This window comes from Hypomesus nipponensis, chromosome 11, assembly GCF_054491055.1.
Source record: "Hypomesus nipponensis isolate SF chromosome 11, ASM5449105v1, whole genome shotgun sequence".
Classification (NCBI taxonomy): Eukaryota; Metazoa; Chordata; class Actinopteri; order Osmeriformes; family Osmeridae; genus Hypomesus; species Hypomesus nipponensis.
In genome coordinates, this window is record NC_140371.1 from 7,422,873 (window position 1) to 7,434,323 (window position 11,451).

An 11,451-nucleotide genomic window follows, 5' to 3' on the forward strand; every position below is an offset into this window, starting at 1 on the left:
AAGTATGCTGAACTAGTTAAGTTTGAAAAAGGAGGAAGCTTTTTAATGATTTTATTACTTTTTATGGGAGAATAATTTGCACAAAAACCTTAATTCTTTAAAAAGTATAAAAGTGAGAAATACCACAGGTCATAGCCATCATCTCCTGAAGGAGCTGAACGTTTTGATACCAAAATTGTAGGAATCGGTGAAAGTATGCAGGACTAGTTAAAGGCCAAAAAACGGCGGAAGAACTAAGAATATGGAACTAGAAAAGGGATTTCCTGCTGAAAATGCGTTGCAATGCTGAAATCTGAAATACATTTTTTTAATGGCTGAAAATACAGAAATGAGAAAATACCCTCAAGCTGAAAATAATTTAACAAATGTATGACTTACACAAAAGAGGGAGTGTGGAAGCTGAACTGCATCATCTAACAAAGCTCAGTGCTTAAAAACTGTGCGGGAGAATACGTTTGAACGTTGTGAAGCAATCGAAGAAATAGTTTAATTTCAAGAGGCAGTGTGGAAGCTGAACTGCATCAACAAAGCTATAAGAGCTTAAATTACCTACAATGCAGGAGAAGCTGAAAGTTGAACTGTTAAACAGAAGAAGAAGTTGGCTATCGTTGTAACAAGAATATTATAGTTTTAACAGCTGAAATTATAGTTGGGATAGTAATATCAGTAGCAGATGTAGCCTATCATTAAGTGCATTTACTCGGCTTTCTTAGTAGGATTCAAACATACAGCAGTAGGGCCGATACAAGAAGACATGGCGACACTTTGTTGCAGAAGGATGATGGTGCAAGTTTCGTCCGTGAAGCATACAACGATTAATAAAAAAGAATCATGTAGACGTGTTTATTGAGTAATCGCATAACTAATTACACATGTAAACGGAGTAATTGTATTATTGGCATGAACCGACAATTGCTAATAATCAGGTTTGATGAATGATGAACTTTATTGGTTCGTCGAGAATAACAGAAATTTGCCTAGCATCCATACCTCAAACAAGTTAAACTACACGCAAAACTACACGTCCAATCCCCTAAAAAACGAATATTTTCCGAGACCCAAGACTCTGCCGAAACCATTGATATCCTTTATGTGTCTGTGCGGTAAGAAATACAACTCTTTTTGCAGTTTCCAAAACGTTACCCAATTCTGCTTTCATGGTGCGTGTCTGTTTGGTTGCCACTGCAATGGAGCAGCTGTACTCGCTAACGAGCTGAGCAGAGAGAACGACACATTTAGCTAGAATCCACACCTCAAACAAGTTAACCTAGACGCAAAACTGTACGTCCAATCCCAAAAAAATAGGATATTTTCCGAGACCCAAGACTCTGCCGAAACCAGAGATATTCTTTATATGTCTGTACAGTCAGAAATAGACTCTACCTGCAGTCTTGAAAACGTGTTCCTTTTGGTTTCCTGGGGCCTCATGTATAAACGTTGCGTACGCACAAAAAGCTTGCGTACGCTGGTTTTCACGCACACTTTGTGATGTATAAAGATTTACTTGACGTGAGAATGTGCGGGCCGTCACGGAAACTTTTGAGCAGACGTGAGAATGTGCGGACCGTACGCAAAGTCTTGTCTGGCTCTGTAACGTGGCAAATTCCAACTGAAAAGTGCCGAAACTCACCAAACATTACAAAATAAAGTTTCTACTACAGTTTCTGTCATACGTAGGGCCTATATAACGTTAGTTTTTCAAAAACATAATTAGGCTACATGGTAATACAAGTTTGATCATTGATGTGGATGATAAAAACCCAAACGGTAAATGTTATCAATTGTTTAATCCGCCACCACTTAATAACGTTTGTTAAACTTGAGGGTGTCAAACGAACGATCCATGACGCACGGATCCACCTCCCAAGGATAAAACGCAGTGCAGGTGGGCAAAATCACTAACGTGCAATCCTCAATTGATCCCGTGGATTAGTGAACAAGGTGTTGGAAATAAGGTGTGGCCTTTAAAAGGAGGTGTAAAAGATGAATATAGCCCACTTGATGTGAAATGGCTGCCCTGGCACTGCTAGAAGACATTGCAAATGGAAGAATCCGCAGAGAGCGTGTATTTAGGGACCAAACAGATTTGCTGGCCCACGATGATGACTGGCTTATGAGTCGATTCAGGTTGCCAAGGGCTATTCTGTTGGAACTCTGTGCTGAGCTTGGGCCGGCTTTAGAACGCGAGACAGCAAGGAACCACGCATTACCTGTCCCCTTGCAAGTGCTGACCACACTGGGCTTCCTCGCAACGGGGGCTTTCCAGCGAGAGCTGGCTGACCGGTCAGGAATTTCACAGCCATCCCTGAGCCGCGCCATGCCAGCTGTATGGAACGGTCTCATCCGTATGTCACCCAGGTATATAACATTTCCCTTCACTGTCGGTGAGCAGGCCAACATTAAACTGCAATTTGCAGCGATGAGCTGATTTCCAAATGTAATCGGAGCCATCGACTGCACTCACATTGCTATAAGGGCACCATCTGATCACGAATTTGGGTATGTGAACAGAAAACACTTCCACTCCATTAATGTGCAAGTGATATGTGATGCACAAATGTGTTTGACAAATGTTGTGGCACGGTGGCCTGGCTCTACCCATGATTCATTTATCCTGCGAAATAGCAGTGTGGGGAACAGACTTGAAGCAGGGGCTGTGCAGGATGGCTGGCTTATTGGTAATAGCATACATGTAATTTATGATCATTAAGCTACGGTAAAATGAGGCAATTAGTTTATATTGGTTAATGTATACTACCCGTATAGGTGACAGCGGTTACGCTTTGCAAACCTGGGCTCTTCACCCCACTCACAAACCCCCAGAATGAGCAAGAGCGGCGGTACAATGATGTACATACTCGGGCTCGGTCAGTGGTGGAGCGGACCATAGGGCAGCTGAAAGGCCGTTGGCGCTGCCTGGACAAGACGGGTGGCATGCTGCTTTACAGCCCACAAAAAGTTTGTCGGATTGTGTTGGCATGCAGTGTGCTGCACAATGTGGCAAACAAACGTGGTGTGCCTCCGCCACAGGCCGAGGCAGATATAGATGAACCCGACCCTGGACCCCCCAACATTAGGCCCAATGCAGCAGCCTTACAGCTTCGGCTACAGGTCATACGAAGCATGTAAAAAGGTAAGACAAGAAGCATTTACTTTTTTAGTTCTTTTATTGCGTCACATATGTTTGTCAGACCATCATTGACTCTTTTTAATTCGGTCAGGATTTCCCTCATGGTGTTAACAATTTCAATTTGTGACTGCAGCACAGCATCCGTGAGTACACGACCCGTCTGGCGTCCCTCAGAAGCGGAGGCCCGTGGCGCAGCCGATCCAGTGTGCGCTCCATCCCCTGCCCTGGAGGTGCTGGCCACACATGGATCCCCGTATCCCCCCCCCCCTCCTCCTCCTGGGTCTCGCTCGTGCCGAGCTCAGTTTGGAAATTATCTGGAATAAACGAAATTAGCCTACATCAGTTGGTTCAGACTACTTCTTGTGGGTAATTTGGACGGAAATGTTTTTTGCAACTGGCCTTTACATGTGTGAGTCGTGGTGTATTTCATACTTACCAGGATGAATGTTTGAGTCCCCCTCACTTGCTGGCAGAACTCCAGCTATGAGTGTCTCGCCGATAATTGCAGCCACCCTTTCCTCCTGCCACCTGTAGCTGCCACGCTGTTACGATGCGCCACCACTCTTCTCTTAATTTCCAGTTTGACATCGGACCATTTTTTTTTTATGTCTGCTATGGTCCGGTTTTCCGAACCCACAGCATTTACGGCCCTAGTGACAGTTTGCCACTCTGCCGACTTTTTTTTATTACTGATACCCGATGACAGGCCGCCAAAAAGAACACATTTTCTCGCCTCCACCTCTGTTATGAGAACCTCGATCTCACAGTCGGTGAAATTCCTCTTTTTTACTTGTTTAGTCATTTTGATTCAGACGGAGAAACGACCTCGGGGGCGTATTTATAGGCCGACTGCATATTAATTTATGGGAGGAGGCAAGGCGGGGTCAGTGGCTCGTTCACGTGCGGTCAATTTCACGTTGATTGTGATTTATAAAGGAAAGGTGCGCAGGATCTGGCGTACGACCGGTTTTATACATGTGAATATTTCTGTGCGTACGTACTTTTCCGAGTTTTGGCCGTACGCCATCTTCTGGTATGAAAGCTGCGCAATCCTTTATACATGAGGCCCCTGGTGTGTTTGTTTGGTTGCCACGGCAATGGAGCAGCTGTGCTCGCTAACGAGCTGGGCAGAGAAGCACGAATTTAGCTGGATTCGACACCTCAAACAAGTTAACCTAGACGAAAAACTATACGTCCAATCCAAAAAATGAGGATATTTTCCGAGACCCAAGACTCTCCCGAAACCAGACATGTCCTTTATATGTCTGTGCGGTCAGAAATACGACTCTACCGGCAGTTTAAAAATACGTCTACTTTCGAAATTATCTGACGAATTTTACCCACCTCTCCATTGAAGTTAGTGAGAGAATTTGAAAGGCTGCTCTCGCTTCAAGCCTCAAAGCTGAAAATCTGTAAATGTGAGCTCTTTAGTAGTTACATTGGCTGAAAGAGGACAAGTTTTCCTACATTTTAAGGTATAACTTGTTTCTGTAAGTTAAACTATATGAACGTCAGAGGAATTTGTTTGACAATTTAGTTGAATACCAGAAAAAGAGCAGCCTGCTGGCTGCTCAACCAAGAAGGAGCTTACCATTACTTTTAATGGGAGAATAATTTGCACAAAAGCCTCAATTGTCTAAAAAATATAAAAATGAGAAATACCAAAAGTCATAGCCATCATCTCCTGAAGGAGCTGAACGTTTTGATACCAAAATTGTAGGAATCGGTGAAAGTATGCAGGACTAGTTAAAGGCCAAAAAACCTACGGAAGAACTAAGAAGTTGGAATAATAATAATAATAATAATAAAGAGAAACAGAAAAACAATAGTGAGAATGCTTAACAGCATTCTCACAATAAATAGAAAAGGCTGTTCCTGCGAAACAGCAGTGAGAATGCTGAAAACCTGAATGGGGATAGCTAACCATAGTAAAAAAGGTGAAAATGTTGAAAGTTTTCTGAAAGTTAAAAGCTGAAGCTTCAAAGCGACCGAAAGGTATTTTAAACAGAGGCTGGAGCTGGACGAAGGCATAAAACTATAGAAAAGAGAAGAAAAATGCTAAACAAAGTGAAACAAATCAGAAAGAAGAGAAACAACGCATAGAAATGTGAACATTTAGCAAAAAAAAATTGCTGGAGTTTCAAAAGGCCTAAAATGTATGTTAAGAAGGACCTGCAGCAAGATGAAGGCAGAAAAGTACAGAAAAGAGGGAAAAAATGCTAAAGTACTGGCAGTTGGAAGATACTGCTGTGAAATGTATTTTTGAAAGGACCTGGAGAAAGATGAAGGCATAAAACGGAAGAAAATAAGAAGAAAAATGCAAAACAAAAAGGGGAACATTTCAGAAAGATGAGCTGCAGGAAACTGTGAAAATTTAGCAGAAAACCAGTTGCTGAAGTCTGGGTTGAACGAATTTGAAGGTAAGAGGACAACACTGGAATGACTGGAACTTGCTGGAAAAATGTATCAACCGCTGGTCATTGGCAATAGACTGGCAACATTTCTAACCTAGAATCACAAAACGGAGGAGAAACTAATCATGCGTGCCTGCACACCAGTCCTGTTCAGACACTTAATTTAAGATTACATCAAAATAATAATTCATAGTACAGGGTCGCTGATGTTGTCTGTCCCTGGTGAGTTTTTTTCTGGTAAATAACAAGATCATGCTACATCTAACCAGCAGATCATTTCTTGCAAGTGTGTCAAAGTGGTATTTATTAACACCGTACTGTAGGCATAACCGGTAGAGAGAGGATGCAATGGAAGATTTCCTACATAAGCTACATCTACTGCTTCAAATTGAAAACGGAGACCATCTTTGGATTAAGGACAAATTCCTTAACCTCTGTTGTCAATATCGCCAATAAAAAGTAAATACTTCAGTTACGAAGCATTTGTTGGTAGGATTAATGCCAGCTGCAGCAAACACTTACCCCAGCCCTGGTTTGGCTGTTCGTGACGGTCAGCTATGACTGTCTTGAGCCTCGATTTTTGCAGATTTCTGTGAAACTTGCTAAAATGAAAACGATCTAGCTAGATTATGTACACTTTAAGCTTTTATGCTTCTAGTTGTTTCACAAAACCCCAACTCTCTCGCTCTCACCAACTCCCGGTTGTTCCCCCCTCTCGCGGGACAATCCCTCCCAATAGGCCTCAACAGCAGATCCACATCAACCTTGCTGATAACATTAGTGCATAACATAAAACCATGTAAACATTCGTTTAACCGATTGACAATAACAGGAACACAATAACTCAGCTCGTTACATTACTTTACATCTGTGTTCAATATCGTCAATTAAAAGTAAAAACTTTCCAGTTACGAAGCGTTTGTTCGTAGGATTACAGTAACGCCAGCTGCAGCAAACACTTAGGCCTACCCCAGCCCTGGTTTGGCTGTCCGTGACGGTCAGCTATGACTGTCGAGCCTCAATTTAAAATAAAAACGATCTAGCTAGATTATGTACACTTTAAGCTCAATGCACATACCTTGTTTGGCCAATTTGGTCGAACCGTTATTAGCCTAGTTATGGAGAGGCATCACGCTAGCTCGATTATGAGAAATGTAGCTAGAATCCACACCTCAAACAAGTTAACCTAGACGCAAAACTGTACGTCCAATCCCAAAAATACGGATATATTCTGAGACCCAAGACTCTGCCGAAACGATTGATATCCTTTATGTGCCTGTGCTGTCAGAAATACAACTCTTTTGGTAGTTTCCATAACGTCACCTAATTCTGCTTTCATGGTTCGTGTCTGTTTGGTTGCCACGGTGATGGCGCAGCTGTGATCGCTAACAAGCTGGGCAGAGAATCACAAATTTAGCTGGAATCCACACCTCAAACAAGTTAACCTTGAGGCATAACTATACGTCCAATTCAAAAAATGAGGATATACGACTCTACCGGCAGTTTAAAAACACGTCTACTTTCGAAATTCTCTGACTAATTTTACCCACCTCTCCATTGTAGTGAGAGAATTTGAAAGGCTGCTCACGCTTCAAGGCTCAAAGCTGAAAATCTGTCAATGTGAGCTCTTTAGTAGTTACATTGGCTGAAAGAGGACAAGTTTTCCTACATTTTAAGGTATAACTTGTTTCTGTAAGTTAAACTATATGAACGTCAGAGGAATTTGTTTGTCAATTTAGTTGAATATCCATAAAAATCAAGAAGGAGCTAAATGTTTAATTTGCACAAAAACCTTAATTCTTTAAAAAGTATAAAAGTGAGAAATACCAGAAGTCATAGCCATCATCTCTTGAAGGACCTGGACGTTTTGATACAAAAATTGTAGGAATCGGTGAAAGTATGCAGGACTAGTTAAAGGCCAAACAACGGTGGAAGAATTGAGAAGTTGAAAAGCAAAAGTGAGAATGCTGAACAGCTTTCTCACAATAATAATAATAATAATAATAATAAAGAGAAACAGAAAAACAATAGTGAGAATGCTTAACAGCATTCTCACAATAATAATAATAATAGAGAAACAGAAAAACAATAGTGACAACTAGAAAAGGCTGTTCCTGCGAAAAGGCTGTTCCTGCGAAACAGCAGTGAGAATGCTGAAAACCTGAATGGGGATCGCTGACCACGCTAAAAAAAAAAAGCTTAAAATTGTGAACATTTTCAGAAAGTTATAAGCTGAAGCTTCAAAGTAGGGATGGAGATTTGAACTGATTTCACTATTCGAATAGTATCCTAAATTATTTTCGAATATCCGGATAATCTATTTTGTTAATGTGGTTCTGTTATGTAATTAGCCTGACGTGACGCAAAGCATACAGTAAACACATGAACCACCACACATTCTGGCAATAATTGGGACTGTTAAACTATTAGATTAAATAAGGGTTGAATAAAGAAAACAACCGGAAAAGGGTGGAGTGCCATCTCCGGGTCGGGGAGGAGATCCTGAACCAAGTGGAGGAGTTCAAGTATCTCGGGGTCTTGTTCACGAGTGAGGGAAGAATGGAGCGCGAGGTCGACAGGCGGATCGGTGCGGCGTCCGCAGTGATGCGGGCTCTGCATCGGTCCGTCGTGGTGAAGAAGGAGCTGAGTCGAAAGGCGAAGCTCTCTATTTACCAGTCGATCTACGTTCCTACCCTCACCTATGGTCACGAACTATGGGTAGTGACCGAAAGAACGAGATCGCGAATACAAGCGGCCGAAATGAGCTTCCTCCGCAGGGTGTCCGGGCTCTCCCTTAGAGATAGGGTGAGAAGCTCGGTCATCCGGGAGGGGCTCAGAGTAGAACCGCTGCTCCTCCGCGTCGAGAGGAGCCAGCTGAGGTGGCTCGGGCATCTGATTAGGATGCCTCCTGGACGCCTCCCTGGTGAGGTGTTCCGGGCACGTCCCACTGGGAAGAGGCCCCGGGGAAGACCCAGGACACGCTGGAGGGACTATGTCACTCGGCTGGCCTGGGAACGCCTCGGGGTCCCCCAGGAAGAGGTGGTGGAAGTGGCCGGGGAGAGGGAAGCCTGGGCCTCCCTGCTTAGGTCGTTGCCCCCGCGACCCGATCCCCGGACAAGCGGAAGATGACGAGACGAGACGAGATAAAGAAAACAAATGAAAGATCAATTTATTAACATGACGAAAAGACAATGAACTTGAAAAAACGCTGCGTCTTCAGACTTAGGCTCTTAATTTAAAGCGATTAGCCTATTATTATGTGAAATAAAAAGTAGGCTACATTGGACTAAATTGAACACATTGGGTAGGCTATCCACCATAAAAACGAAAGACACAGAGAAATATTGCATATTAACTTGGATATTAACTTGGAACCTGAATCCTATAGGATACGGTGCGCCACCACACAATGCAAACATAAACAGCCGATTACGCTAGCTCTACATGGCTACTGGTAAGAAAATAAATAAGCCACAACTGCATTAGCCATACGCATTTTTATTCAGGAGAATTAGCATGTAAACATGCTCAGAGGAGAGGCGAGTACGGAGTCGATTTACGAGCAGGCCGGCGTACGAAAGACTGCAGGACCTGAGGTTGCTGCGAGGTACTGCTTAGCCAGGACACTATGCTTCTTGTAGCGCCAAATGAAATGAAAGGAGACTCGCAGCAGAACACAGGCATAGCCTACCTTTTTTGATGGTTTTTTAAATAGGGGCTGGAGCTGGACGAAGGCATAAAACAACAGAAAAGAAAAACGCTAAACAAAGTGAAAAAAATCAGAAAGAAGAGAAACAATGCATAAAAATGTGAACATTTAGCAAAAAAATATTTGCTGGAGTTTCAAAAGGCCTGAAATGTATGTTAGAAAGGACCTGCAACAAGATGAAGGCAGAAAAGTACTAACAGTATTAACACCGTAGGCTTGAATAATAACCGAAGGCGTGAAGCTAGAGAGAGAGATGATGCAATGGAAGATTTCCTACATAAGTAGGCTATATCTACTACTTCAAATTAAAAACGGAGAAGATATTGAGAGTAAAGACAAGTTACTGTAATGTTCGCCTCAATGCTGCAATGTTAGATTAAGGAGGCGAGGAATGGTTTGCGACTTCCTTGCATTTATTTAGGCAAAACAGATGAATTCTTATCACTCTTGGCCGTGACCACGCCGTGTATGCTTCTAGTTGTTTCACAAAACCCCAACTCTCTCGCTCTCACCAACTCCCGGTTGTTCCCCCCTCTCGCGGGACAATCCCTCCCAATAGGCCTCAACAGCAGATCCACATCAACCTTGCTGATAACATTAGTGCATAACATAAAACCATGTAAACATTCGTTTAACCGATTGACAATAACAGGAACACAATAACTCAGCTCGTTACATTACTTTACATCTGTGTTCAATATCGTCAATTAAAAGTAAAAACTTTCCAGTTACGAAGCGTTTGTTCGTAGGATTACAGTAACGCCAGCTGCAGCAAACACTTAGGCCTACCCCAGCCCTGGTTTGGCTGTCCGTGACGGTCAGCTATGACTGTCGAGCCTCAATTTAAAATAAAAACGATCTAGCTAGATTATGTACACTTTAAGCTCAATGCACATACCTTGTTTGGCCAATTTGGTCGATTGTGGAAAAAAAGTCGAACCGTTATTAGCCTAGTTATGGAGAGGCATCACGCTAGCTCGATTATGAGAAATGTAGCTAGAATCCACACCTCAAACAAGTTAACCTAGACGCAAAACTGTACGTCCAATCCAAAAAATAAGGATATTTTCCGAGACCCAAGACTCTGCCGAAACCAGAGATATTCTTTATATGTCTGTACAGTCAGAAATAGACTCTACCTGCAGTCTTGAAAACGTGTTCCTTTTGGTTTCCTGGTGTGTGTTTGTTTGGTTGCCACGGCAATGGAGCAGCTGTCTTCGCTAACGAGCTGGGCAGAGAATCACGAATTTAGCTGGATTCCACACCTCAAACAAGTTAACTTGGACGCAAAACTATACGTCCAATCCAAATAAATGAGGATATTTTCCGAGACCCAAGACTCTCCCGAAACCAGACATGTCCTTTATATGTCTGTGCGGTCAGAAATACGACTCTACCGGCAGTTTAAAAATAAGTCTACTTTCGAAATTATCTGACGAATTTTACCCACCTCTCCATTGAAGTTAGTGAGAGAATTTGAAAGGCTGCTCTCGCTTCAAGGCTGAAAGCTGAAAATCTGTAAATGTGAGCTCTTAAGTAGTTACATTGGCTGAAAGAGGACAAGTTTTACTACATTTTAAGGTATAACTTGTTTCTGTAAGATAAACTATATGAACGTCAGAGGAATTTGTTTGTCAATTTAGTTGAATATCAGGAAAATCAAGAACATAAAAATCAAGAAGGAGCTAAATGTTTAATTTGCACAAAAACCTTAATTCTTTAAAAAGTATAAAAGTGAGAAATACCAGAAGTCATAGCCATCATCTCCTGAAGGAGCTGGACGTTTTGATACAAAAATTTTAGGAATCAGTGAAAGTATGCAGGACTAGTTAAAGGCCAAACAACGGTGGAAGAACTGAGAAGTTGAAAAGCAATGCTGAACAGCATTCTCACAATAAAGAGAAACAGAAAAACAATAGTGAGAATGCTTAACAGCATTCTCACAACTAGAAAAGGCTGTTCCTGCGAAACAGCAGTGAGAATGCTGAAAACCTGAATGGGGATAGCTGACCATGCTAAAAAAGCTGAAAATAGTGAACATTTAGTAGAAAGTTATAAGCTGAATGTCTTGTGAACATTTTAAAGGTTGAATGGTGTCTCTATCTGAAAGTATGCTGAAGTAGTTAAGTTTGAAAGAGGAGGACTGAAAGTATGCTGAAGAAGTTAAGTTTGAAAGAGGAAGATTTTTTAATGATTTG

The 11,451-nt window shown here is 42.1% G+C and overlaps 1 long non-coding RNA gene across 2 annotated transcripts; it reads left to right on the forward strand.

Moving 5' to 3' along the window:
* The first annotated feature begins 1,176 nt into the window (after positions 1 to 1,176).
* LOC146267954 (uncharacterized) lies at positions 1,177 to 3,469 on the forward strand. Of its 2 annotated transcripts, XR_014768885.1 has the most exons (3): positions 2,427 to 2,678; positions 2,767 to 3,133; positions 3,264 to 3,469. It is a non-coding gene; the product is annotated as an uncharacterized LOC146267954 (long non-coding RNA). The 2 variants fall into 2 exon arrangements; XR_014768884.1 differs by having other exon boundaries at positions 1,177 to 3,133.
* Positions 3,470 to 11,451: the final 7,982 nt, after the last annotated feature.